Below are 24,879 nucleotides of genomic sequence, written 5' to 3' on the forward strand. Positions count from 1 at the left end.
GGCCAGACCAACCTGTAGCCAATCAGAGCATTGGAACATTCCCAGGGCCAGACCAACCTGTAGCCAATCAGAGCATTAGAACATTCCCATGGCCAGACCAACCTGTAGCCAATCAGAGCATTAGAACATTCCCAGGGCCAGACCAACCTGTAGCCAATCAGAGCATTAGAACATTCCCAGGGCCAGACCAACCTGTAGCCAATCAGAGCATTGGAACATTCCCAGGGCCAGACCAACCTGTAGCCAATCAGAGCATTAGAACATTCCCAGGCCAGGCCAACCTGTAGCCAATCAGCATTAGAACATTCCAGGGCCAGAACCGGGCCAACCACCTGTAGCCAATCAGAGCATTAGAACATTCCCATGGCCAGGCCAACCTGTAGCCAATCGGAGCATTAGAACATTCCCAGGGCCAGGCCAACCTGTAGCCAATCAGAGCATTAGAACATTCCCAGGGCCAGACCAACCTGTAGCCAATCAGAGCATTAGAACATTCCCATGGCCAGGCCAACCTGTAGCCAATCAGAGCATTAGAACATTCCCAGAGCCAGACCAACCTGTAGCCAATCAGAGCATTAGAACATTCCCAGGGCCAGACCCACCTGTAGCCAATCAGAGCATTAGAACATTCCCAGGGCCAGGCCAACCCGTAGCCAATCAGAGCATTAGAACAATCAGAATTGCACTGACCTCCCTAACGGTTACAAATGTCCCACTAATGACTGTTTGTTCTGTGTGCAGGTCAGAGTGGCTCCTGGGACCCCTGTTGCGCGGCTACACGGACGGAAGGAGTGCAATTACAGGGCGTATGTGGATGTATATGACGTTTCCCAGCATTCCCCTGGCACCACAGAACCCTCGGCACAATTACTTGGCAATGTGCGGGATTGGTGGTCTTTTCTTTTCATTGGCTGCCTGTGGAGTTTGCACACGCCCCCACTACTGACATCACAATGGGAATTCCCAGTAAACACCGCGGTTACGGATCGTTGGAACCTGCCCATTAACAGCTCCAAAGGCACCAACCTCTGAGATTGAAATGACTTGTCCTTATATGCATTTGGGAACTATCCCTTTAAGGGGCGTGGTGATGCACCCCCAACCCCCACCCGTAAGGATTTCTGGGTTTTAACTTTGAAGATTATGGTACCTCCACTTTCAGAGCCATGAGAGGATTTGTGCTAAGGATCTGTCCTGAACTTCATTCTCCTCATCTGGTCCTGTAGTGAACCCCGAAACCCCAGTCTCCTCCGCACAGGTACGTTACCCCAATGTTTCTATATATCTGTAACCTTGTTATGGGCTAAGGGGGCCCAGCCTGAAGGCCAGTTAGGGGGGGATTTGGGGTGCTTATTTGTGCCCTGGGTACCCCTGGAACTATAGCGGGGTGACTGTTACCCCAATGTTTCTATATATCTGTAACCTTGTTATGGGCTAAGGGGGCCCAGCCTGAAGGCCAGTTAGGGGGGGATTTGGGGTGAGTGCTTGTGCCCTGGGTACCCCTGGAACTATAGCAGGGTGACTGTTACCCCAATGTTTCTATATATCTGTAACCTTGTTATGGGCTAAGGGGCCCAGCCTGAAGGCCAGTTAGGGGGGGATTTGGGGTGAGTGCTTGTGCCCTGGGTACCCCTGGAACTATAGCAGGGTGACTGTTACCCCAATGTTTCTATATATCTGTAACCTTGTTATGGGCTAAGGGGGCCCAGCCTGAAGGCCAGTTAGGGGGGGATTTGGGGTGAGTGCTTATTTGTGCCCTGGGTACCCCTGGAACTATAGCGGGGTGACTGTTACCCCAATGTTTCTATATATCTGTAACCTTGTTATGGGCTAAGGGGGCCCAGCCTGAAGGCCAGTTAGGGGGGGGATTTGGGGGTGAGTGCTTATTTGTGCCCTGGGTACCCCTGGAACTATAGCGGGGTGACTGTTACCCCAATGTTTCTATATATCTGTAACCTTGTTATGGGCTAAGGGGGCCCAGCCTGAAGGCCAGTTAGGGGGGGATTTTGGGGTGAGTGCTTATTTGTGCCCTGGGTACCCCTGGAACTATAGCGGGGTGACTGTTACCCCAATGTTTCTATATATCTGTAACCTTGTTATGGGCTAAGGGGGCCCAGCCTGAAGGCCAGTTAGGGGGTAATAACAGGTGGGGCAGTTTCGGGGGCTATAAGCTGGGGGTATTATGTTACAGTGACTGTGTGTGTAGCCTGAGAGGAATCACTACTATACATAATGCAGTTTGTTCTACACACTCAGCGAAATAACTAGGCATTGGTACCTGAGGTTACTATTAATGCCCCCCCCCCCCCAGCATTACTATATAATATGTAGGGAGTTGGCCGTTAGTGCACACTCAGCAGAGTGACTGTATATAGTACTGTGAGAACTTTATGGGTTCATCATTAATTTCCCTCGCACTTTGTCATGTTGCTCACTGTGCAAATGTGAGAGTTTATCCACAGATTTCTAGCTCTGTGTGTCTGTCTGATCCATTTTGGTAGCCAACTCAGCAATTGGGGGTTAAAGGTGTTTGCTCTGCCCCGGGGGGGGGGGGGGGGGGGGGGGGGGGGGGGGGGGGGGGGGGGGATCAGATAGGATCTGTGCCACTGTACAGAATGCTCTGTTATACCAGATAGCTAGAATCTCAGCCATAAATGCAGGGCAGGACTGCTGGCTTACAATGGGGGGTCAGATATGGATCTGTGCCACTGTACAGAATGCTCTGTTATCAGATAGCTAGAATCTCAGCCCTAAGCCAGGGCAGGACCGGGGGTGCTTGGCTTAACAATGGGGGGATAGATAGGATCTGTGGCCACCTGGTGACAGAATGCTCTGTTATACAGATAGCTTAGAATCTCAGCCATAAAGCAGGGCAGACTGCTGCTTACATGGGGGATCAAGATAGGATCTGTGCCACTGTGACAGAATGCTCTGTTATACAGATAGCTAGAATCTCAAGCCATAAAGCAGGGCAGACTGCTGCTTACAATGGGGGGATCAGATAGGATCTGTGCCAGAATGCTCTGTTTACAGATAGCTAGAATCTCAGCCATAAAGCAGGGCAGGACTGCTGCTTACAATGGGGGGGGGATCAGATAGGATCTGTGCCACTGTGACAGAATGCTCTGTTATACAGATAGCTAGAATCTCAGCCATAAAGCAGGGCAGGACTGCTGCTTACAATGGGGGGATCAGATAGGATCTGTGCCACTGTGACAGAATGCTCTGTTATACAGATAGCTAGAATCTCAGCCATAAAGCAGGGCAGGACTGCTGCTTACAATGGGGGGATCAGATAGGATTGGTGCTACTGGCCCTTTAAGTGCAGACAGGGAAGCTGCTTGGCAGGCAGTCGGTATGAGGAAGCCCCAGAGATATGAAGCAGAGAGGGGAAAGGCGGCAGCTGCGCACGGAGTGGAAAAAGAACAGGAATGAATTCAGCGAGAGACGCGGCTGAGGAATAAGCCAGGAGGCAGGCGGGAGTGGGGGGCACGGAACTTGGAAATGAGGCATTTAAAGGGAACCGACCCCCAGGAAACCCCCGGCCTGAGATTGTGTGGGGGGAACCGGCCGGATACAGAGATTTCTAGCAACAGCATTAAAGTTACCGTCTCAGCACCAGATGGTATTTACTGTAAGTGAGTGGCATTATGGGTTATATGGCTCTTTAACCATGTGACTGTCTGTGGGGATTAACCCTTTATTTCATAGAACTGATGTCTCACAGTGTAACCCCCATATCATATATGTACATAATGTAACTGTATAATATATAGGCACATCTGAGATTAAAGACTGCCGGCGGATGGGTTCTAGGAAAGACCTGAGATCACATTTCTGTAGAATTCGTGAGTTTCCCTGCGAGAGTTTCTTAGAAACCGTCCCCCATTACCCGTACAAACAGCCAATAGAAGCCCTGGAGGGCCGGTGACTTGCGCCGCGGCAGAACTCTTCCACACAGCCATGTCATGCCAACTCTCTAACAAGTAACACCATGCCTTGAATGAGTTGCATGAAGCTTACCGTGTTTTAAATCCTTATCGAATAGTAACTCCACACGCATTCACACCTACGATGTGAACTTCATATGGACATATGAGATGTCACTTATATTCTTGGAAGAGTTACACAAAGTGCCATTGTGATTGGAGTTAGTGGGGCAGCTAGCCGCAAAGGGAGAGGAGCGTGTACCTGGTTGGGCAGTTATATATTGTAGTCGAGGAATCTCTCATCCTTCTCCTTCCAGCCCCCCCCCCCCCCCCCCCCCCCACTGTACAGTGTAAACCCCATATCATAGGCACATAATGTAACTGTATAATATATAGTGGCACAGATATACTCCCCCTCTTTCCCCCAGCCTCCCCCCACATGTCACCAGTGTAACCCCCATATCAATAATGCACATAATTGCAACCTGTATAAATATTTAGCCACAGATAATAGCCGCCCCCCATCTCCTTTCCCCTAGCCCTCCCTCCCCCCACTGTCACGTTTGTAACCCCCCTAGCATATATGACATAATGTAAATCTGTTTTAATATATCAGGCACCAACTATACCCCCCCCTATCTTTCCCCCAAGCCCCACCCCCACTGTCACAGTTGTAACCCCATAATCATATATGCACATAATGAACTGAGTTATATATATATATAGGCACAGATTATACCCATCTTCCCCCCGGCCCCCCCCCACTGTCACAGTGTAACACCCCCATATCATATATGCACATAATGTAACTGTATAATATATAGGCACAGATATACCCCCCATCTTCCCCCGGAACCCCCCCCCCACTGTATAACAGTGTAACCCCCATATCATATATGCACATAATGTAACTGTATATATATATAGGCACGATATACCCCCCATCTTGCTCCCCAGCCCCCCCCCCACCCCCCCCACTGTCCACAGTGTAACCCCCATATCATAGATGCCACATAATGTAACTAGTTAATATATAGGCACAGATATACCCCCCATCTTTCCCCCCCCCCCACTGTCACAGTGTAACCCCCATATCATATATGCACATAATGTAACTGTATAATATATAGCACCGATATACCCCCATCTTTCCCCAGCCCCCCCCCCCTGTCACAGTGTAACCCCCATATCATATATGCACATAATGTAACTGTATAATATATAAGCACAAGATATACCCCCCATCTTTCCCCCAGGCCCCACTGTCACAGTGTAATCCCCATATCTATATGCACATAATGTTAACTGTATAATATATAGGCACAGATATACCCCCCATCTTTCCCAGCCCCACCCGCCCCCACTGTCACAGTGTAACCCCATATATATATGCACATATGTAACTGTATAATATATTAGGCAAAAGATTATACCCCCCATCTTTCCCCCAGCCCCCCCCCCACTGTCACAGTGTAACCCCCATATCATATATGCACATAATGTAACTGTATAAGATATAGCACAGATATACCCCCCATCCTTTCCCCCAGCCCCCCCCCACTGTCACAGTGTAACCCCCATATATATGTCACATAATGTAACTGTATTAATATAGGCAGGCAAAGATATACCCCCCATCTTTCCCCCAGCCCCCCCCCCCACTGTCACAGTGTAACCCCCACTATCATTATATGCACATAATTAACTGTACATATATAGGCAAGAATACCGCATTCTCCCCCAGCCTCCCCCCCCCCACTGTCACAGTGTAACCCCTATCAGATATGCACATAATGAACTGTATAATATATAGGCACAAGATATACCCCCCTGCGTGTCACAGTGTAACCCCCATATCATATATGCACATAATGTAACTGTATATATTATAGCAACAGATACCCCCATCTTTCCCCCAAGCCCCCCCCTTCACAGTTGTACCCCCATATCATATATGCACATAATGCAAACTGTATAATATATAGGCACAGATATTACCCCAACCCCCCACTGTCACAGTGTAACCCCCATATCATATATGCACATAATGTTAACTGGTGATATATAGGCACAGATATACCCCCCATCTTTCCCCCCCCCCCCCCCACTGTCACAGTGTAACCCCCATATCATATATGACATAATGTAACTGTATAATATATAGGCACAGATATACCCCCATCTTTCCCCCAGCCCCCCCCCCACTGTCACAGTGTATCCCCATATCATATATGCCACATAATGTAACTGTATAATATATAGGCACAGATATACCCCCCATCTTCCCCCAGCCCCCCCCCACTGTCACAGTGTAACCCCAATATATGCACATAATGCACTGTATAATATAAGGCACAGATATACCCCCCAGCGTCACAGGTAAACCCCATATAATATATGCACATAATGTACTGTATAATATATTAGCACAGATATACCCCCCCATCTTTCCCCCCCCCCCCCCCACTGTGCACAGTGTAACCCCATATCATATATCACATAATGTAACTGTATAATATAGGCACAGATAACCCCCCAATCTTCCCCCCTCCCCCCCCCACTGTCACGTGTGTCCCCCATATCATATATGCACATAATGCAACTGTATAATATATAGGCACAGATATACCCCCCATTTCCCAGCGCCCCCCACTGTCACGTGTAACCCCCATATCATATATGCACATAATGTAACTGTTATATATATAGGGCTATATCATACCCCCCAGCACGTCACAGTGTACCCCATATCATATATGCACATAATGTAACTGTATAATATATAGGCACAGATTACCCCCCATCTTTTCCCCCAGCCCCCCCCCCCACTGTCACAGTGTAACCCCATATTCATATATGCACATAATTGTAACGTATAATATATAGGCACTGATATACCCCCCCATCTTTCCCCAGCCCCCCCCCACTGTCACAGTGTAACCCCCATACATATATGACATAATGTAACTGTATAATATATAGGCACAGATATACCCCCCATCTTCCCCCCCCCCCACTGTCACAGTGTAACCCCCATATCATATATGCACATAATGTAACTGTATAATATATAGGCACAGATATACCCCCCCCCCTCCCCCCCCCCCCCCCCCCCCCCCCCCCCCCCCCCCCCCCCCCCCCCCACAGGTCACAGTGTAACCCCCATATCATATTATGCACCATGAATGCAACTTTAATATAATAGGCAAGATATACCCCCCATCTTTCCCCCCCCCCCCACTGTCACAGTGTACCCCCCATATCATATATGCACATAATGTAACTGTATAATATATAGGCACAGATATACCCCCCATCTTCCCCTCCCCCCCCCCCCACTGTCACAGTGTAACCCCCCATATCATTATGCACATAATGTAACTGTATAATATATAGGCACTGATATACCCCCCCATCTTTCCCCCAGCCCCCCCCCACTGTCACAGTGTAACCCCATATCATATATGCACATAATGTAACATGTATTAATATATAGGCACGATATACCCCCCATCTTTCCCTCCCCCCCCCCCCCACTGTCACAGTGTAACCCCCATATCATATATGCACATAATGTAACTGTATAATATATAGGCACAGATATACCCCCCATCTTTCCCCCAGCCCCCCCACTGTCACAGTGTAACCCCCATATCATATATGCACATAATGCAACTGTATAATATATAGGCACAGATATACCCCCCATCTTCCCCCAGCCCCCCCCCACTGTCACAGTGTAACCCCCATATCATATATGCACATAATGTAACTGTTATAATATATAGGCACAGATATACCCCCATCTTTCCCCTCCCCCCCCCCCCCCCACTGTCACAGTGTAACCCCCATATCATTATATGCACATAATGTAACTGGCTTATAATATATAGCACAGATATACCCCCCATCTTTCCCCCAGCCCCCCCCCCCACTGTCACAGTGTAACCCCCATATCATATATGCACATAATGTAACTGTATAATATATAGGCACAGATATACCCCCCATCTTTCCCCCAGCCCCCCCCCACTGTCACAGTGTAACCCCCATATCATATATGCACATAATGTAACTGTATAATATATAGGCACAGATATACCCCCCATCTTTCCCCCAGCCCCCCCACTGTCACAGTGTAACCCCCATATCATATATGCACATAATGTAACTGTATAATATATAGGCACAGATTATACCCCCATCTTTCCCCCCCCCCCACTGTCACAGTGTAACCCCCATATCATATATGCACATAATGTAACTGTATAATATATAGGCACAGATATACCCCCCATCTTTCCCCCAGCCCCCCACTGTCACAGTGTAACCCCCATATCATATATGCACATAATGTAACTGTATAATATATAGGCACAGATATACCCCCCATCTTTCCCCCAGCCCCCCACTGTCACAGTGTAACCCCCATATCATATATGCACATAATGTAACTGTATAATATATAGGCACAGATATACCCCCCATCTTCCCCCCCAGCCCCCCCCCCCAGTCACAGTGTAACCCCCATATCATATATGCACATAATGTAACTGTATAATATATAGGCACAGATATACCCCCCATCTTTCCCCCAGCCCCCCCCCCCCACTGTCACAGTGTAACCCCCATATCATATATGCACATAATAAAATTGGGGTTCTGCTCTATTTGAAAGTGGCACAGACCGTTGAGGCGCTGGTTGGGGTGCAGGCTCAGTAGGGAGGGCTGATGATGATGATGATGGGAAGTGCCAGTAACTGATATCAGGGAACTAAATGAATTAATGTTTAAAATGTAAATTCCAAAAAATAAGTAAATAAAGAAATAAATAATGATTAGTAGTTTAAGTGAAGGTACAGTGCGTGGGAGGAACACCCCGATACCCAGGATTGGGGGCTCTGCCCTCTTACAGTGAGTGGCTATAGGTGTTGATTTGCCTGCCCTTGGTTTCTTGGTTCCCAACCACCATTAAAAGCCCCTTTATATTTCTTAAAGGGGCGGATCACCTTAAGGTTAACCCTAACTTTTAGTATGTTATACCATTGCCTATTCTCAGCAACTTTTCAATTGGTCTTTATTGCTTATTTCTTATCGCTTTTGAATTATTTCCCTCCTTCTTCTGACTCTTTGCAGCTTTCAAATGGGGGTCACTGACCCCGGCAGCCAAACCCTATTGCTCTGTGAGGCTCCAGTTTTATTGTTATTGTTACTTTTTATTCCTTATCTTTCTATTCAGCCCCTCCCCTATTCATATTCCTGTCTCTCTTTCAAACCATTGCCTGGTTGCTAGGTTAAATTGGACCCTAGCAACCAGTTTGCTGCTGAACAAAAACCTAAATAACTTTACATCTGCAAATATTAAGACATGAAGACCAATTGGGCTCTTTAAGGTTCTGCCTCGTCATATCTGGGGCATCTCAGACTGCGGTCATACTGTGTGTGCTTCCTGCCCAAACCGCAACTTGTGTCCCATCCCCTGATGCCTCCCCTTCTGTACTGCTCTGTTATACAGATAGCTAGAATCTCAGCCATAAAGCAGGGCAGGACTGCTGCTTACAATGGGGGGATCAGATAGGATCTGTGCCACTGTGACAGAATGCTCTGTTATACAGATAGCTAGAATCTCAGCCATAAAGCAGGGCAGGACTGCTGCTTACAATGGGGGGATCAGATAGGATCTGTGCCACTGTGACAGAATGCTCTGTTATACAGATAGCTAGAATCTCAGCCATAAAGCAGGGGCAGGACTGCTGCTTACAATGGGGGGATCAGATAGGATCTGTGCCACTGTGACAGAATGCTCTGTTATACAGATAGCTAGAATCTCAGCCATAAAGCAGGGCAGGACTGCTGCTTACAATGGGGGGATCAGATAGGATCTGTGCCACTGTGACAGAATGCTCTGTTATACAGATAGCTAGAATCTCAGCCATAAAGCAGGGCAGGACTGCTGCTTACAATGGGGGGGGATCAGATAGGATCTGTGCCACTGTGACAGAATGCTCTGTTATACAGATAGCTAGAATCTCAGCCATAAAGCAGGGCAGGACTGCTGCTTACAATGGGGGGATCAGATAGGATCTGTGCCACTGTGACAGAATGCTCTGTTATACAGATAGCTAGAATCTCAGCCATAAAGCAGGGCAGGACTGCTGCTTACAATGGGGGGATCAGATAGGATCTGTGCCACTGTGACAGAATGCTCTGTTATACAGATAGCTAGAATCTCAGCCATAAAGCAGGGCAGGACTGCTGCTTACAATGGGGGGGGATCAGATAGGATCTGTGCCACTGTGACAGAATGCTCTGTTATACAGATAGCTAGAATCTCAGCCATAAAGCAGGGCAGGACTGCTGCTTACAATGGGGGGATCAGATAGGATCTGTGCCACTGTGACAGAATGCTCTGTTATACAGATAGCTAGAATCTCAGCCATAAAGCAGGGCAGGACTGCTGCTTACAATGGGGGGATCAGATAGGATCTGTGCCACTGTGACAGAATGCTCTGTTATACAGATAGCTAGAATCTCAGCCATAAAGCAGGGCAGGACTGCTGCTTACAATGGGGGGATCAGATAGGATCTGTGCCACTGTGACAGAATGCTCTGTTATACAGATAGCTAGAATCTCAGCCATAAAGCAGGGCAGGACTGCTGCTTACAATGGGGGGGGGATCAGATAGGATCTGTGCCACTGTGACAGAATGCTCTGTTATACAGATAGCTAGAATCTCAGCCATAAAGCAGGGCAGGACTGCTGCTTACAATGGGGGGGATCAGATAGGATCTGTGCCACTGTGACAGAATGCTCTGTTATACAGATAGCTAGAATCTCAGCCATAAAGCAGGGCAGGACTGCTGCTTACAATGGGGGGATCAGATAGGATCTGTGCCACTGTGACAGAATGCTCTGTTATACAGATAGCTAGAATCTCAGCCATAAAGCAGGGCAGGACTGCTGCTTACAATGGGGGGATCAGATAGGATCTGTGCCACTGTGACAGAATGCTCTGTTATACAGATAGCTAGAATCTCAGCCATAAAGCAGGGCAGGACTGCTGCTTACAATGGGGGGATCAGATAGGATCTGTGCCACTGTGACAGAATGCTCTGTTATACAGATAGCTAGAATCTCAGCCATAAAGCAGGGCAGGACTGCTGCTTACAATGGGGGGGGGATCAGATAGGATCTGTGCCACTGTGACAGAATGCTCTGTTATACAGATAGCTAGAATCTCAGCCATAAAGCAGGGCAGGACTGCTGCTTACAATGGGGGGGGGATCAGATAGGATCTGTGCCACTGTGACAGAATGCTCTGTTATACAGATAGCTAGAATCTCAGCCATAAAGCAGGGCAGGACTGCTGCTTACAATGGGGGATCAGATAGGATCTGTGCCACTGTGACAGAATGCTCTGTTATACAGATAGCCCCTACAGACCCACACTGTTCCCACTCAATACATATCTGCCAACTGCTTACGCCCAGGCTGGCTAAGAATTATGGGAGTTGTAGTTTTATTGGAAGCAGATCCCTTCCCCAGGGCTCCCAGGGTTGATACAGGGACAGCCGACGTGTTTTGCTCCCCTCCCCTCTGTTTCTGATTAACCAGACGCAATGACCCTGGCCGGTCTGGGGACTGCCCCCCCCTCAGGGGTACAATATCTGGGGGGGGGGGGGGCATAGTCACATGACTTGTACTTGGTACTTGGAACAGTGGCCCCATGACAATAACTGCCTGGCTGGTTTATATCGTATGAAGAGATGAATCTGTTCTTTTGGTCTGTATTTCCCATGATGCTTTGTGAGAGACTGGGCGGAGCTACGGCTGTTTGATCAAACAGGTTATTCAAGGTCAATGGAAAAGGCTTCAAGTGTCTCCGAGCAGAAACTTGAACTTGATAATGAAATTTAATGAAGGTTTTTGTTGAACCAAGACTGAACAGTTTTCCCTTTTTTTTCAACCATTTAGGGAGGGGTTTGTTTATGTTTCCCTTGAGTGTCATGTGATCTGAGAAAGACATTTTAGGGGTGTATTCTATGGGGCTCGGCAGTACCCCAGGTTTGTTTGGATTTCGATGTAGGTTTTCGTCAAACCCGAAGACATTCTGGGAATTTTCCCATTTCTTGGCCATTTGGGGGGTGGGGTCTGTTCCCCTTGGGGGTCATGTGATCTTTGAAAACACCCAAATTTCCAGTTGGAATTTCTAAGATCCTGAGACCCCCAAGGGAAGCAGATCCCACCCTAAATGGCCAAGGAATGGACTGTCTTTGGTTAAAGACCCTACAGGATTTTTCCCATTTTTTCACCATTTAGGGAGGGGTCTGTTTATGTTTCCCTTGAGTGTCATGTGATCTTAGAAAGACATTTTGGGTCAAACTGAAGACAATATTTTCCCATTTCTGGGCCATTTGGGGGTGGGATCTGTTCCTCTTGGGGGTCATGTGACCTTAGAATGAAATTCTGAATGAAATGTTGGGTGTATTCTAAGATCACATGACCCCCAAGGGGAACAGACTCCACCCCCAAATGGCCAAGAAATGGGTTAGCTTGACCAAAACCTACATCGAAATCCAACTGAACCCGGGGTGCTGCTGAGCCCCATAGAATACACCCAAAATGTCAAAATTTCTTTCTAAGATCACATGACACTCAAGGGAAACATAAACAGACCCCTCCCTAAATCCCGTACGGTTCCCCTTGGGGGTCATGTAATCTTAAAATACACCCATAATTTGAATCAGAATTTCTTTTTTTAAGATCACATGACCCAAAGGGGAACAGATCCCACCCCCAAATGGCCAAGAAATGGGAAAAAAACTGTCTTCAGTTTGACCCAAAATTTCAAAAATATATTTCTAAGATCACATGACCCCCAAGGGGAACATAAACAGACCCCCGACCTAAAAAGCTTCATCAAATCAACCCGGGGGACCGCTGAACCCCATAGAATACACCCAAAATTTCAATCAGAATTTGTTTCTAAGATCACATGACCCCCAAGAATGTTCCCATTTGGGGTGGGATCTGTTCCCTTTGGGGGTCATGTGATCTTAAAAAAAGAAATTCTAATTCAAATTTTGGGTGTATTCTATGGGACTGACTCCCTGCAGCTTTCAAATGGGGGTCACTGACCCCGGCAGCCAATCCCTATTGCTCTGTGAGGCTCCAGTTTTATTGTTACTTTTTATTCCTTATCTTTCTATTCAGCCCCTCCCCTATTCATATACCCGTCTCTCATCCAACCCACTCCCTGGTTGCTAAGGTAACTTGGACCCTAGCAACCAAAACCCTATTGCTCTGTGAGGCTCCAGTTTTATTGTTATTGTTACTTTTTATTCCTTATCTTTCTATTCAGCCCCTCCCCTATTCATATACCCGTCTCTCATTCACACCACTCCCTGGTTGCTAAGGTAACTCGGACCCTAGCAACCAAATTGCTGCTGAAACTCCCAACCGAAGAGCTGCTGAACAAACAGTGAAATAACTAAAATACTACAAACAATAAAAAATGAAGACCAATTGCAAATTTTCTCAGAATATCACTCTCTAAAAGGTGAACATCCCCTTTAAGACGTGAGAATGGGCCCCCAGGGTGAGACAATGAGTCCCCGCCCCCGGCCGCACAAAGACTCTCTGTACTCGCCCCCCCCCCCCCAGTACCGGCCCAGGACACGGAAGGCCACTTGAGGTCACTTCAAGATAAAACGCCGGCTGAGCAAATATTTGAGCCTTTAATAATTAGCACAAAGGCCGTCTGTGATCCCCGGGGCGGGGCTTCATTATATGGAATGGATAACGAAGAAAGGCCAAGTCCGACCAATCTCATCTCAGCGTGAAAGGCATCAGCGCCAACCTGCCCCCAACCAATAGCAACGTGTCTAACAGCAGCTGTATTGGTTATACTGATCTTATCTAGATATATCCGCAGGCTGAGTCCAACTATGTGCCTGAACTGGAACTCTTCTACAGCAGCAGTCCTGCCCTGCTTTATGGCTGAGATTCTAGCTATCTGTATAACAGAGCATTCTGTCACAGTGGCACAGATCCTATCTGATCCCCCCATTGTAAGCAGCAGTCCTGCCCTGCTTTATGGCTGAGATTCTAGCTATCTGTATAACAGAGCATTCTGTCACAGTGGCACAGATCCTATCTGATCCCCCATTGTAAGCAGCAGTCCTGCCCTGCTTTATGGCTGAGATTCTAGCTATCTGTATAACAGAGCATTCTGTCACAGTGGCACAGATCCTATCTGATCCCCCCATTGTAAGCAGCAGTCCTGCCCTGCTTTATGGCTGAGATTCTAGCTATCTGTATAACAGAGCATTCTGTCACAGTGGCACAGATCCTATCTGATCCCCCCATTGTAAGCAGCAGTCCTGCCCTGCTTTATGGCTGAGATTCTAGCTATCTGTATAACAGAGCATTCTGTCACAGTGGCACAGATCCTATCTGATCCCCCCCATTGTAAGCAGCAGTCCTGCCCTGCTTTATGGCTGAGATTCTAGCTATCTGTATAACAGAGCATTCTGTCACAGTGGCACAGATCCTATCTGATCCCCCCCATTGTAAGCAGCAGTCCTGCCCTGCTTTATGGCTGAGATTCTAGCTATCTGTATAACAGAGCATTCTGTCACAGTGGCACAGATCCTATCTGATCCCCCCCCCATTGTAAGCAGCAGTCCTGCCCTGCTTTATGGCTGAGATTCTAGCTATCTGTATAACAGAGCATTCTGTCACAGTGGCACAGATCCTATCTGATCCCCCCATTGTAAGCAGCAGTCCTGCCCTGCTTTATGGCTGAGATTCTAGCTATCTGTATAACAGAGCATTCTGTCACAGTGGCACAGATCCTATCTGATCCCCCCCCCATTGTAAGCAGCAGTCCTGCCCTGCTTTATGGCTGAGATTCTAGCTATCTGTATAACAGAGCATTCTGTCACAGTGGCACAGATCCTATCTGATCCCCCCCATTGTAAGCAGCAGTCCTGCCCTGCTTTATGGCTGAGATTCTAGCTATCTGTATAACAGAGCATTCTGTCACAGTGGCACAGATCCTATCTGATCCCCCCCATTGTAAGCAGCAGTCCTGCCCTGCTTTATGGCTGAGATTCTAGCTATCTGTATAACAGAGCATTCTGTCACAGTGGCACAGATCCTATCTGATCCCCCCATTGTAAGCAGCAGTCCTGCCCTGCTTTATGGCTGAGATTCTAGCTATCTGTATAACAGAGCATTCTGTCACAGTGGCACAGATCCTATCTGATCCCCCCATTGTAAGCAGCAGTCCTGCCCTGCTTTATGGCTGAGATTCTAGCTATCTGTATAACAGAGCATTCTGTCACAGTGGCACAGATCCTATCTGATCCCCCCATTGTAAGCAGCAGTCCTGCCCTGCTTTATGGCTGAGATTCTAGCTATCTGTATAACAGAGCATTCTGTCACAGTGGCACAGATCCTATCTGATCCCCCCATTGTAAGCAGCAGTCCTGCCCTGCTTTATGGCTGTGATTCCCGCAGGCCCCGCCCTGTGCATATAAATCTAAAGGGGAAGTATGACCTTACAATACCCCGTGTGAGTTAAATGATTTACAGAGGGAAAGACGTTGCATCCTGGTCGCAGAGCATTTGCCCGGCAGAAATATCCGTCGGTAAGGGACACTCATTGCACCTTGAAACAGATGTTTGCAGAGGGGCAGCGGCCGGATTGGCTGGGGGCCCCGGGGCCAATACAGGGAGCAGATGCCGTCCTTAAATAACCCCGGCCGTTGGGGCAGAACTCGCTGATCGCCGGCTCCTCGCTGCTTGTTTGCTTATCTCTCCATTGCGACACAGAACATGTTTTCCATACAAACACCGGACGAGAATAGAACCAGAACAGCCCGGGGCTGAACAGCTTTAACCCTTTGGGTACCGGCACTCATATACGCCCTGATCTAAAGCAATTACAGATACAGTCTTGCCTTACTATACACAGTTGCCGCCCGATAACAGCCGCTTTCTGATAGGGCCAATGAAGGTTTAATCTCAGCGGCTCTTTAATGGGCCCCCGTAATGTGTGGGGCCCCTCCGGGGAGTTGCCCAATCAGGATACGGCTCTTATCTGATAGTGATTCTCGTGCAGGAACAGCCTGTTTGAGAACAAAGCGTTCAGGCTGGAACACGCCGAGCTATGTATAGACAGCCAATCACTGCGCAGCCGCTAGTTGCCTTCCTGCCCCCCCAGGGGCCAATGTGAAGGTTTTCTAAGGACAAAAAGAATCTGCACAGTCTGCGCTTTGCCGTAAGATACAGAATAAACATGTTGTTCCTTGAGCCAACACTAATATCTCGCTGTCACGTTCCTACTGATTACCAGATAACCCCCCCCAGCTGCTGTAGGCTCCGCCCCTAAGCTGTATTTGTTTAGTTCCACACAGGCCGGACATGTGTTATCTAGCACTACAGTAGGCGGCCATGGTCGTCTTGGCTTCTACCCCCCCCAAGGGAACAAATTCCCTCCCAGCGACCTCAGAAATAAACACATAGAGATACAATGACCAGCGGATCTTCTGGTTGGCCAAGGCCCTAGCGTCCCCCCAGGCCAGGACAATTACTGTCTCTGTCAGGATCTCCATTGGGTCCTAGAGGTCAGGTTCTTTGTTGGGCCTCTGATGTTGGGTTCTCTTTTGGGCTGCAAATGTCAGGTATTTTGATGAGTCCTAGATGTCATGTCCTTTAGAGGGCGTAGATGTCAGGTTCTTTTATGGGTCCTAGGTGTCAGGTTCCCTGGTGGGTTGTAGATGTCAGGTTCTTTGGTGGGCCCTAGATGTCAGGTCCTCTGGTGGGTTGTAGATGTCAGGTTCTTTGGTGGGGCCTTGATGTCAAGTTTTCTGGTGGGTTGTAGGTGTCCCTTGGTGGGCCCTATACATCATGTCCTTTGGTGTGACCTAGATTTCAGTTTCTCTACTGGGCTGTAGCTGTCATGTCCTTTGGGGGCCCTAGATGTCATGTCCTTTGGGGGCCCTAGATGTCAGGTTCTGTGGTGGGTCATAGATGTCATATTCTTGGTATGGGGCCCTCGATGTCAGGTTTGCTGAGACCTAGATTTCAGGTTCTCTGCTGGGCTGTAGCTGTCATGTCCTTTGGTGGGCCCTAGACGCCATGTCCTTTGGTGGGCCCTAGACGCCATGTCCTTTGGTGGGCCCTAGACGCCATGTCCTTTGGTGGGCCCTAGACGCCATGTCCTTTGGTGGGCCCTAGACGCCATGTCCTTTGGTGGGCCCTAGACGCCATGTCCTTTGGTGGGCCCTAGACGCCATGTCCTTTGGTGGGCCCTAGACGCCATGTCCTTTGGTGGGCCCTAGACGCCATGTCCTTTGGTGGGCCCTAGACGCCATGTCCTTTGGTGGGCCCTAGACGCCATGTCCTTTGGTGGGCCCTAGACGCCATGTCCTTTGGTGGGTTCTAGACGCCATGTCCTTTGGTGGGCCCTAGACGCCATGTCCTTTGGTGGGCCCTAGACGCCATGTCCTTTGGTGGGCCCTAGATGCCATGTCCTTTGGTGGGATTTGTAGATATCAGATTCTCTGATTGGTCCTAGATGTCTGATGCCATTTTTGACCCTAACGTAATTACTGTTGCAGGGGTTGCTGGGAGTTGTAGTTTATAAATATATCACAGAAACAGTTTGTTCCAAGGAGTTTTACTGTAACATTGGGTTGGAATATGTTGATGTTGGGGCTTCCCTGTACCCAGCAGCCCCTGATTGGTCCCATTTGACACACAGTGCGGGGGGGGGGGCATCCTGTTTCGAGGCCTCGATTCTTAAACCACAAGAGCTTGTGCCTGTGGCCCCTGTGATAAGAAGCCCGTGCAGTCGTCAGAGATAAATCCGATAAAATATTTGCCCCCCACCCACTGCGGCGTCTTGTAAACTGATCTGTCAGATTTCCCCCCACCCCCAAATCACATCTTGTCATATTAACCCTTAATAGAGTCCTGGAGTATTTGCCTACTATGCATCTTCATATACATCTATGGGTGGGAGCCAGAGCAGTGTTGCACTGGGGTGTGGGGGGGGCCACCAAGGGATAGGGCCCCCGGGGCTTTTAGCTGTTGCCCCACTGGCCCCTTCTGACCCAGTCTCAGTCTGGGGGTAGGAGAGCGCTGCCTGTAATGCACACAGACAGGGGAGGATTGTGTGGGGGGCCGGGCAGCGGGCGGGGAAGGGGTTAAGGCTGGAGGGGACGCGCAGGCTGAGGGTGTAATGGAAAAAGCCCAGGTGCGCTGCAAATGTGCCGGGATTCTTTACCCCCCCCCCGGGAACGTTCCATTTCAGCCCCAAAACTCAGTAACGTGGGTCTGTGCCAGTCACTCGTGTTTACCCTGCCCCTCGGGGCTGTACGGACAGAGCTGCCATTGAGAGGGGCAAATACAGGCAGAGGGGGGCAAATACAGGCAGAGAAGGAGCTGCAGTTGTAGGGTGGGAGATAGCAGGTACTGTAAAGCAATATGGGGGCAGTAGGACAAGATGGGAACAGTAGGACAAGATGGAGACAGTAGGGCAAGATGGGGACAGTAGGGCAAGATGGAGACAGTAGGGCAAGATGGGGACAGTAGGGCAAGATGGAGACAGTAGGGGCAAGATAGGGACAGTAGGACAAGATGGGGACAGTAGGGCAAGATGGAGACAGTAGGGCAAGATGGGGACAGTAGGGCAAGATGGAGACAGTAGGGCAAGATGGAGACAGTAGGGCAAGATGGAGACAGTAGGGCAAGATGGGGACAGTAGGGCAAGATGGGGACAGTAGGGCAAGATGGAGACAGTAGGGCAAGATGGAGACAGTAGGGCAAGATGGGGACAGTAGGGCAAGATGGAGACAGTAGGACAAGATGGGGACAGTAGGACAAGATGGGGACAGTAGGACAAGATGGGGACAGTAGGACAAGATGGAGACAGTAGGGCAAGATGGAGACAGTAGGGCAAGATGGAGACAGTAGGGCAAGATGGAGACAGTAGGGCAAGATGGGGACAGTAGGGCAAGATGGAGACAGTAGGGCAAGATGGAGACAGTAGGACAAGATGGAGACAGTAGGGCAAGATGGAGACAGTAGGACAAGATGGGGGCAGTAGGACAAGATGGGGGCAGTAGGACAAGATGGAGACAGTAGGGCAAGATGGGGACAGTAGGGCAAGATGGAGACAGTAGGGCAAGATGGGGACAGTAGGGCAAGATGGAGACAGTAGGGCAAGATGGGGACAGTAGGGCAAGATGGAGACAGTAGGGCAAGATGGAGACAGTAGGACAAGATGGGGACAGTAGGACAAGGTGGAGACAGTAGGGCAAGATGGGGACAGTAGGACAAGGTGGAGACAGTAAAATAATTGGACGATACTGAATAACTTGCACCCCTGAGTTAATGTGGGGCTTGAGGTGCCGGAAGTTGCCGTATGTTGGGTCGGCGCAACATTAGGGAAATAATGAGTCTGTGCCAAACCAGCCGCCACCTTGGGGAGTTTAACCCGTTCCTGCCCAGCAGTGCAAAGCAAGGCACATTGCCGGTTATGAAATGAAGGAGTTAATGAGTGTGGGTGGCGCTGCAGTTTCACTTCCCTGTGGGGCGAGGGGCACGCTTGGCACGGACGTGGTGCGGATCCTCGCTATCGGCGAGTCAGTGACAAGTCTCTGGGAGACTCAGCCACAAAATGTCCACCGCTTCCCTGCCGCCATTTTGTCGTCTGAAATTCTCCCCTCCCTGTTTTTTTCTCACCGTGGATAAACCCATCCGCTCAGGAGAGAGGGGGGGGCACGGCCAGAGAGCAAACAGAACCTTCCTGTTCCATTTAGTTTGGGGGGGGCACCGGCGTCCGGACTCGGGGGGGGGTTAAAAAAGAAAAAGCGCAGCGAAGGGAGAGAGTTTGGCCGAAAACCAACGCCAACGTTTTGTCCCGACGACCTTGGGCCGGTGCCATTAACCGTTCCCTCTCCCAAACGCACCGCTTGCAGCCAAAGCCCCCCCCCCCGTCCTACCGTGTGATCCTCCAGCAGCGCCAGGGTTAATAATTACGGGAACCTTCTTATTCTCGAAATAAAGATTCAAAAAATATTTTCGCCCCCATGAATTCATTTCGGGAGATTGCGTTTTTTTTTTTAAGATTTAAAGGGGAACTAGCACCTTAATTACGTTTGTAAGCATTTATGGGCAAAAGTTTGGGGGGCAATTATTCCCCCAGCCTCTCATGCCCAACCCAGGGGGTTTAATATGCAGTTGCCCCTCCCTTTGCTGCTATAACTGCCCCTGCCCTTCTGGGAAGGTCCCCACTAGATGTTGCTGGGAGTTGCTCCCATTCAGTCACAGGGGCATTAGTGAGGTTGGGCAGTGATGTTGGGGATCAGGCTCACAGTCGGGGTTCCATCCCACAGGGGGTCAGTTGGGTTGCCCCTCCCTTTGCTGCTATAACTGCCCCTGCCCTTCTGGGAAGGTCCCCACTAGATGTTGCTGGGAGTTGCTCCCATTCAGCCATAAGAGCATTAGTGAGGTTGGGCAGTGATGTTGGGGATCAGGCTCACAGTCGGGGTTCCATCCCACAGGGGGTCAGTTGGGTTGCCCCTCCCTTTGCTGCTATAACTGCCCCTGCCCTTCTGGGAAGGTCCCCACTAGATGTTGCTGGGAGTTGCTCCCATTCAGCCATAAGAGCATTAGTGAGGTTGGGCAGTGATGTTGGGGATCAGGCTCACAGTCGGGGTTCCATCCCACAGGGGGTCAGTTGGGTTGCCCCTCCCTTTGCTGCTATAACTGCCCCTGCCCTTCTGGGAAGGTCCCCACTAGATGTTGCTGGGAGTTGCTCCCATTCAGTCACAGGGGCATTAGTGAGGTTGGGCAGTGATGTTGGGGATCAGGCTCACAGTTGGGGTTCCATCCCACAGGGGTTCCGTTGGGTTGGTTTATTATTGCATATGGGTTGTCTCTTTTGCTCAGTATATATCTGGAATCCCTGCCATAAAGCAAGGCAGCACTGCTGCAAGTAGCCAGACAGGAAGTGAAGTTATTACAGTGAGTTACAGACAAACCTAGGACTGAACCTGGGATAAGTACCGGCACTGAGTAACCTCTGCCAATGTCTTTCTACAGGAACTACTCCAGCCTTGAGATTAACCCTTCAGATCCTACAGCCGCGGGGATAGAAGTAAGTGACTTGCATATAACTTAATAAGCACCCGGGGGCACACGTCATTGTGACTTATGTTCTTCCCCTAGGGGCCACACTGAATGCTGGGAGAATGAGGAATGAATGGATATTGGGGAGTTGTATCAGGAGTCAGAACCAGCAGTGCAGGGAAGGGAAAGGGACAGACACAGTGACAGTTACACATAACTATAAACCCAGTGAGAATGAGGGATGAATGGATATTGGGGAGTTGTATCAGGAGTCAGAACCAGCAGTGCAGGGAAGGGAAAGGGACAGACACAGTGACAGTTACACATAACTATAAACCCAGTGAGAATGAGGAATGAATGGATATTGGGGAGTTGTATCAGGAGTCAGAACCAGCAGTGCAGGGAAGGGAAAGGGACAGACACAGTGACAGTTACACATAACTATAAACCCAGTGAGAATGAGGGATGAATGGATATTGGGGAGTTGTATCAGGAGTCAGAACCAGCAGTGCAGGGAAGGGAAAGGGACAGACACAGTGACAGTTACACATAACTATAAACCCAGTGAGAATGAGGAATGAATGGATATTGGGGAGTTGTATCAGGAGTCAGAACCAGCAGTGCAGGGAAGGGAAAGGGACAGACACAGTGACAGTTACACATAACTATAAACCCAGTGAGAATGAGGGATGAATGGATATTGGGGAGTTGTATCAGGAGTCAGAACCAGCAGTGCAGGGAAGGGAAAGGGACAGACACAGTGACAGTTACACATAACTATAAACCCAGTGAGAATGAGGGATGAATGGATATTGGGGAGTTGTATCAGGAGTCAGAACCAGCAGTGCAGGGAAGGGAAAGGGACAGACACAGTGACAGTTACACATAACTATAAACCCAGTGAGAATGAGGAATGAATGGATATTGGGGAGTTGTATCAGGAGTCAGAACCAGCAGTGCAGGGAAGGGAAAGGGACAGTGACAGTTACACATAACTATAAACCCAGTGAGAATGAGGGATGAATGGATATTGGGGAGTTGTATCAGGAGTCAGAACCAGCAGTGCAGGGAAGGGAAAGGGACAGACACAGTGACAGTTACACATAACTATAAACCCAGTGAGAATGAGGGATGAATGGATATTGGGGAGTTGTATCAGGAGTCAGAACCAGCAGTGCAGGGAAGGGAAAGGGACAGACACAGTGACAGTTACACATAACTATAAAACCCAGTGAGAATGAGGAATGAATGGATATTGGGGAGTTGTATCAGGAGTCAGAACCAGCAGTGCAGGGAAGGGAAAGGGACAGACACAGTGACAGTTACACATAACTATAAACCCAGTGAGAATGAGGAATGAATGGATATTGGGGAGTTGTATCAGGAGTCAGAACCAGCAGTGCAGGGAAGGGAAAGGGACAGACACAGTGACAGTTACACATAACTATAAACCCAGTGAGAATGAGGAATGAATGGGTATTGGGGAGTTGTATCAGGAGTCAGAACCAGCAGTGCAGAGAAGGGAAAGGGACAGAATTGATGTTTCTTTCATTAGGCAAAATGTTATTCTTGGGTTTATCTCCCCTTTAAATCTGGGATACTGAGTGATGTCGGTGTGTAGCTCCGCCTACACTTTAACGTCAGTAACAAAACGTAAGAAAGTCCCATTGGATCTCCCTCCGCTCTGGGTGTGTGGGGCCCCCTGTAGGGCTGAGGGTTAATAGTGGGGGATACACAACATGCCCCCCCCCCCCCGCAGCGAAAGGGGAAATTAACCCCAGGTGCCCCAGTAATTAGCCCTAATCCCAGCTCTGCCCCGCGGGGAATGACTGTTACGGGGATTTCACACGTTATTAAATAACAGTTAATAAATTCTCATTGTTTGTGTATTAGGCCTAGTGCTCCTCCCAGTCTCCATCTGTCAGTAGGGATCCAGCAGGCTCAGCCCTAGGCCTAGTGCTCCTCCCAGTCTCCATCTGTCAGTAGGGATCCAGCAGGCTCAGCCCTAGGCCTAGTGCTCCTCCCAGTCTCCATCTGTCAGTAGGGATCCAGCAGGCTCAGCCCTAGGCCTAGTGCTCCTCCCAGTCTCCATCTGTCAGTAGGGATCCAGCAGGCTCAGTCCTAGGCCTAGTTCTTCTCCCAATCTCCATCTGTTAGTAGGGATCCAGCAGGCTCAGTCCTAGGCCTAGTTCTTCTCACAGTCTCCATCTGTCAGTAGGGATCCAGCAGGCTCAGTCCTAGGCCTAGTTCTTCTCCCAGTCTCCATCTGTCGGTAGGGATCCAGCAGGCTCAGTCCTAGGCCTAGTTCTTCTCCCAGTCTCCATCTGTCAGTAGGGATCCAGCAGGCTCAACCCTAGGCCTAGTGCTCCTCCCAGTCTCCATCTGTCAGTAGGGATCCAACAGGCTCAGCCCTAGGCCTAGTGCTCCTCCCAGTCTCCATCTGTCAGTAGGGATCCAGCAGGCTCAGCCCTAGGCCTAGTTCTTCTCCCAGTCTCCATCTGTCAGTACGGATCCAGCAGGCTCAACCCTAGGCCTAGTGCTCCTCCCAGTCTCCATCTGTCAGTAGGGATCCAACAGGCTCAGCCCTAGGCCTAGTGCTCCTCCCAGTCTCCATCTGTCAGTAGGGATCCAGCAGGCTCAGTCCTAGGCCTAGTGCTCCTCCCAGTCTCCATCTGTCAGTAGGGATCCAGCAGGCTCAGCCCTTGGCCTAGTTCTCCTCCCAGGCTCCATCTGTCAGTAGGGATCCAGCAGGCTCAGTCCTAGGCCTAGTGCTCCTCCCACTCTCCATCTGTCAGTAGGGATCCAGCAGGCTCAGTCCTAGGCCTAGTGCTCCTCCCAGTCTCCATCTGTCAGTAGGGATCCAGCAGGCTCAGCCCTAGGCCTAGTGCTCCTCCCAGTCTCCATCTGTCAGTAGGGATCCAGCAGGCTCAGCCCTTGGCCTAGTTCTCCTCCCAGGCTCCATCTGTCAGTAGGGATCCAGCAGGCTCAGCCCTAGGCCTAGTGCTCCTCCCAGTCTCCATCTGTCAGTAGGGATCCAGCAGGCTCAGCCCTTGGCCTAGTTCTCCTCCCAGGCTCCATCTGTCAGTAGGGATCCAGCAGGCTCAGTCCTAGGCCTAGTGCTTCTCCCACTCTCCATCTGTCAGTAGGGATCCAGCAGGCTCAGTCCTAGGCCTAGTGCTTCTCCCACTCTCCATCTGTCAGTAGGGATCCAGCAGGCTCAGCCCTAGGCCTAGTGCTCCTCCCAGGCTCCATCTGTCAGTAGGGATCCAGCAGGCTCAGCCCTAGGCCTAGTTCTTCTCCCAATCTCACTTGTGGCTGATTGGCTGTGCTATGAGGAGGCCACTGTCCATCCAATCAGAATGATAGCCAATGCGCCCGCCCCTCACCCTCTCAGTTAAGAGGAACGGGGTAAGTAAGCAAGAGCTATAGGAAGTGCTGATGTAGCAGAACTGTAGCACCGTTGCACCCTGGGATGAGAGAAATCCGTGTCCGCTCGGAGCCCTCGCCCGTGGCCCTGTGCCAACCGTGGGGTTACAAGGAGGTTACCCTGTCTGACACTCTCAGCAATGCTCCTCGGGCGCTCTCGGGGTGCCGGGGATCCGTGTAACCCTAGCCCCCCCTGACTCGCCCGCCCCATATATATAACTGCCACCTGTTCCCCTGCCCGCTTGCGCCAGGCCTGTTTCCTATTTTAAACAGTTCGAATACCAGTCTGCATTCCTCCCCGTCTCCCCGCCGCACCTCCCCGTATGGGTTACGCCTAGGGAATGTGCCCCCAAGCCTCTGCCATTCTGGAATACAAGT

General features: G+C 49.7%; 1 long non-coding RNA gene across 2 annotated transcripts in view; it reads left to right on the top strand.

Annotated features, from left to right (window-relative positions):
- The window catches only part of LOC105945878, a 47,746-nt gene that overhangs the window by 15,162 nt on the left and 7,705 nt on the right, over positions 1 to 24,879 (top strand). For both annotated transcript variants that reach the window (XR_004221898.1, XR_004221899.1), the window contains exons 3-4: positions 742 to 1,258; positions 21,049 to 21,103. This is a non-coding gene — a long non-coding RNA (uncharacterized LOC105945878). The remainder of the gene's footprint in view (positions 1 to 741; positions 1,259 to 21,048; positions 21,104 to 24,879) is intronic.

This window comes from Xenopus tropicalis, chromosome 3 (assembly GCF_000004195.4).
Source record: "Xenopus tropicalis strain Nigerian chromosome 3, UCB_Xtro_10.0, whole genome shotgun sequence".
Classification (NCBI taxonomy): domain Eukaryota; kingdom Metazoa; phylum Chordata; class Amphibia; order Anura; family Pipidae; genus Xenopus; species Xenopus tropicalis.